The following is a 6,000-nucleotide window of genomic DNA, read 5'->3' as shown; positions in this document are numbered from 1 at the left end:
CAACTTAGCCCATCTTTGATATCTCAATTCTCGTGCAGAATAAAATAACATTTTACGCAGTATAATTATCTCTGTCAACTATTGTTAGATCATATTTAGCAAATAACAATCCTTGTGATCAGTTGGTCCGTTTTATTTGTTGGTTTAATCATTTATGGTTCATGTAACTATATTATTCGAATTCATATAAAATTTGTTATATGATATTCTCGAAAATTAGCATATATGAATAAATATCTCCATGACTAATTCATGTTAACTAATGTTTGAATCCACCAACAAGATAACACAACTTTGAAAACTAAACATTCATTCATTGAGAAGTTTGTTCATATTACAATAAAAAGAAATAAAAAGTAATACTATTTTTGAGAATTTCATAGCATTTAAAAAAATTGTGTTTAAAGGTGGTTGCAACTTGGATCAATATAATTATATCGAGAACTTGTTTTGCAACACCTAAAGTTCTTACAACATGATTCCAAAGATCTATCTGGGTTTGAAGGAACTGAAATGAAAGTTAGATGAATCTTATGCAGAATAAATTTTTTGGCTTGAATGAGTAGATGTATCGGATGAAGCGAGACTATTGTAAATCATAATAGGATAAGATAAAATGAAGGTGTTACTTTTTACATATTCCAACATTCATGGTTACTTTAATAAACTTTAACGTATGGACCATCGTCACGTCTCTTGATATAGATTTTAAATTCATAAGATTATCAATATTATATATACACACAACAGGTAACACTAATCTACAACCTAGTGGTCACATTTTATGTGGAGGACGTGTTATGATGTGACCATTTGTATGTAAACCATTATATCTATTAAACATATATTGTAATTCACATATGTTTTGCATTTCACACTAATAGTTACATAGGAAATGAAAATTCCACAAATAACACTAAAAAATATCGCTATCAGCTAGCAAGCATTGTAATGTCTCAAAAATTAAGATTAAAAATTTTGATTTTTAAATCAATGAAACAATCATCCACCACTACATCACGAAAATCATAGAAAATCGGAGTATAACAAATAACATCCAAAAACATCAGAGTCATGTAAAATGCAAAACAATGTGGTGTGTGCGCTGCAATCATCCGGAGCTCTTCCTATTCGAACTAGAAGTACTTTAAACATAATCTGAAAACTATAAGCACAAATATTAATAAGTTCTCCAAAATACCACAATCCATACATACCAAACATATAATGGGCCCCACCGGTCATCGGGCCCCGCTCGGCATCGGTCCCCGCCCGACATCGAGCCCCGCTCGAAATAGATATGTCAGTCATCGGGCTGCCCAATATACATACAAACATATAAACACATGCAAAAATCACAAAGATTAATAGCATACAATAAAATCATCAGGCCCCGCTCGGTAAACATATCAAAAAACATATATGCAGAGTCACACATGCAACTAGCATCCTAATCATAACAAACTATGGGTCGTCATTGGTGACTTCAACCCACTAAACACAGTGAGGAAACTCACATCTAGCTGTCGAATCTCTCAGATAACAATCTCGGTCTGCTGATCCGGAAAATCCTCGGGCTATCATCATCAATAATATCCAAATAATAATTAGATATATTACTTGTCCAACATCCATGGTAAAAGACCATTTTACCATTTTTCTTACTTGGCCCAAAACCAAGGCCCAACCCATTTACTCAAAAGACCCAAATTCTTTAATGACATCCCAATGCCCATTAAGGCCTAACTTCCAAATTGGGCCCAAAATATACATTGACCTAATCCCAAGAAAGCCCATAATCTATCTATAGCCCAAGATCATAAGTCCAAGGGCCCAACAAGGCTCAAACCCTAAAAGCCCAAAATAACCCCAAGTCCAAAACGCCCAAGCGAAGAAAACCCACTACACCGAGTACGCTCGGCGTACTCCTCGTACGCGCGGCGTACGGGTGTTGACTTGAAAGCAGGTGGTTGACCACAGCGTACCAGGTATTACCCCCCCCCCCCCCCCATGTACTGACCAGAGTCCCTTTTGGCTAACTTTGTCTTAACCATTTAAGCTCTTATCATTAAAACCTTAGATCTACTTCATTTAAAGGCATCAATGCATAAAGTTGGCAAATTTGTTATCTTGCATGCCTTAATGTGTGACAATTGGAAATTTTTAGAACAAATAAGGTCTAAATCTTAACCGTGTATAAGAGAATTCACAACATAACCTGATGCAATAAGAACTTTGATAGCCTAGAGAGCATTTCTTTATAAGTTATATATATATATATATATATATATATATATATATATATATATATATATGTATGTATATATAAGTTATATATATGTATATATTGAAAACCATGTTGAAATAAGTTAATGTAAGTTAACACAAGCCAAGTAATTAAGGGTTAAAGCTTGAATTATACCCTACTATAAGGGATTTCTGTTTTTGGAATCAAAAGCCTAGGGATTTCGGTCATGTATGACCAAAAACACATGCTTAAAACCGAAAACATCAAGGAACGAAAAGCATGACCAAAATCTCTTCATAGGGGAGTACTAGGACCGAAATCTCAAAGATGCTCACCACTATGACCGAAATCCCAATTGTGAACGAATTTAGGATAGAAATCACCTTGTTAAGGCCCTTTAAGGCCGAAAAATCCTCCTATATATAAGTGTATAACCGAAAACCAACCTCACAATTCACTTTCAACATCGAAATCCTTCTTAATTTGCTCATAAAACTCATCCGTAAACTCCATATGTTCATAAGAATTTGACCAAATCATCATCCAATCTTCATGTCATCAACTGAAATTATATTCAAATCTTCATAATTTCTCAAGAACATTTATATCATCTTCAAATCTTCATATTTCACCCAAGAACACCTTCACATCTTCAAACTTACTCAAGAACACCTTCAAATAATTCCTAAGGATTTTTGTAAGTATTTCTTACAAAATCTAGTAATGTCTAACACTTTAAATTATTATTTCTCTAATTTAAATATGATATCGTGTATAATTATTATTAGGATACGACTATTCACACGAGTTCTAACCCGATGATCATCAATATCACTTCGTATCCAAACAAGAACACACATTCAAGGTGAGTTCATAATCCTACGTTTTCACTATTTTTTAATGTTTTAGGGGGGAATACAAATGAAACACAAGGAATCTTGTGTTAACATTTAAACGATTTCAAACTATTTTAAACTGTTTCAAGTTATTCCAAACTATTTTAATTGTTAATTTCCCCAAAATATATACTTATATATATATATATATATATATATATATATATATATATATATATATAATTAAGATTCAACAGGCTTAGGACTGGTGTTTCTGTCTTAACTCATATTCCTTGTTTGGTAGTGGGCTTAGGGTAGAATGATTTGTCTGAATGTCTTTTCACTCTCAATTATATATGCCATACACACACACACGCACACACACACATACACACACACACACACACACACACACATATATATATATATATATATATATATATATATATATATATATATATATATATATATATATATATATATATATATATATATATATATATAAGTATAAAACTTATTTAACTAAAACTTTAACCATTTTGTAACATCTCAAACAAATGGGTATTTTCATAAATATTTTTATTACCATTTATACAAAGTGTTAAATTGCAAGGATTATTATTACATGTAGAACATACATATAAAACATACATATAAACTATAATATGTATAGTTTATGAGACTTACATATTATTTTACCAGGTCGGAAAACAATACAAAAACAAACATATAAACTATAATAGGTATAGTTTATTAAACATACATACTAGGTTTTCACTATGAAAAGAGTAACACAAATGATTTATCATTACAAAATGTTTTTTCATTATTCTACGCATAGCCGTCGATATAACTTTGTGAGACACACCTTCAAGTACTTATCTAAGTACCAACAAAGAAATCATGATTTTATAACCATAGTCTATTGGAGGGAGAGCGCAAAATTTGTGTATAGATCTATACAGGACTAACAATCTCGCACCCTGACTGTTAGCTACAGTTGGAACGGATGTTCTGGGGTGAAAAATGTCATAACCGATTTTTAAAAAAAATAAATTCTAGAGCTTATTCTTCATAAAAAAAAACAAAAAATATTTAAATTCATAACTTAACATTGTGAATGTTAAATATACTTTTCAGATTCACTGTGTGAATTTTAGATTTACATTGTGAATTTTCAAAGATTCACATTGTTAATTTGACGAATTTTTTTTTATCGAATTTGATATCATTGGAAAAAAGGATAAAAAGTTATGAATTTCGGTATTTTTTGTTTTTTTTTTTTATAAAAAAATAAGTTCTAAATCTTGTAAAAAAGATTGGTTATTAGTTCCTTGATTAATTATGGTTTTCTATTGAACATCACCCTATATATATATATATATATATATATATATATATATATATATATATATATATATATATATATATATATATATATATATATATATATATATATATATATATATATATATTCGCTAATTTCTTTTCTAAAAAAAAACAAATAATTATAAATAAAAATAATAAATAAATAAAAACTCAAGTTTTTAATTTTTTTCATCGAATTTATTAAAAAACTGCGATTTTTAAAAATATAAAATAAAATAAAAGATTTGTTATCTCTAAGTTTTTTTTTTATGCAATTTTATGATTTTTAGGGTTTTTTTGTATAACCTTTCCATATATATATATATATATATATATATATATATATATATATATATATATACTATCTTATAAAAGAAATCCCACTATTTCTAAAAATAGATTGAATATAATAATATTATTTTTTTAAGACGTTCAAATTATTAAGCTAATAGTACAAGTAGTTATCAATAAAATAATATTAAATTTTAACCTGTGTTTTGAATCCTTATTTTTCTCAACAAATTCTATCTTCTCACCTGAATTTTGGATAATTCAAAATTTGAAACCATTAGAAAATACATGTTGATTCAAATATCCCTCCTGTAGATGGCTCTTTCTTGACAGGTTTTTTATTTTAATCCTTACTTGTAATTGATTTCATCATTTTTAACTTTTTGTATTTTCATCTTATAAATATATTGAGTGAAGGCTTTGTTATATCAGGTTTGTTCCTAAAAAAGTTTTTACTATGTTTTTTTAATGTGTTGGCTTTGCAGGTTCAAAGAACTCAACCAAGAGGGTCAGTTAGAACATTGTATTATCATTAGTTTGTATATTTTGGCATCTTACTTTTGCAATAAAGAACAGTTAAACACAAGATTTGACATGATTAAGGTATGTTGTATATTTTTCATCTTGTTTAGTCTAAAAATGAAACCTTTTTCATCATTGGTTCTATATAGATTTTGTTCAATATTTTAAGGTTTCGAGAACCTAAATCAATATAAATCCTTAAATTACATACCATCGTTGAAAGTGTTTTAATTTGTGACCAAACTTGGTTTAAAATCACAATGAACAAGTTGACACCTGAGTATTTTGGCATTCTCAAAGGCCTATTTATCGATTTTTGAATCACAACACCTGATATTCTAAAGGTTTATTTTTATAAACTATTATTTATATATTTTAGCATTTTACATAGTAGGACATTAAATTAATAAAGGAATTAAAGAAAACGAAAAAAAAGTGGACGATAAACAGTACAAGTGGTTTGGGTATGTATAAATGGAAGTAATAACCATTTAGGGGGTGTTTGGCAAAAAAACTTATTGCTTATTAGTTAATTAGCTTATAAGTTAATAAATAAGTGTAGGGTAACTTATAAAAAAATGACGTATTAGAGGTTCCCCACCGGAATAAGTTATTTTAATCCAAACACTTTTTTAACTTATAGTGATGTGGAACCTAATAAGTTGTTTTAAAAAAAGCTTAGCCAAATACCCCCTTAATATGGTATGGTAATGCTCTTCAAAAATAGATGTTATT

The sequence above is a fragment of the Lactuca saligna genome, chromosome 1, assembly GCF_052625555.1.
Source record: "Lactuca saligna cultivar CGN05327 chromosome 1, ASM5262555v1, whole genome shotgun sequence".
Lineage (NCBI taxonomy): Eukaryota > Viridiplantae > Streptophyta > Magnoliopsida > Asterales > Asteraceae > Lactuca > Lactuca saligna.
The sequence above is the reverse complement of the archived record's forward strand: the minus strand, read 5'-3'. Positions refer to the sequence as shown.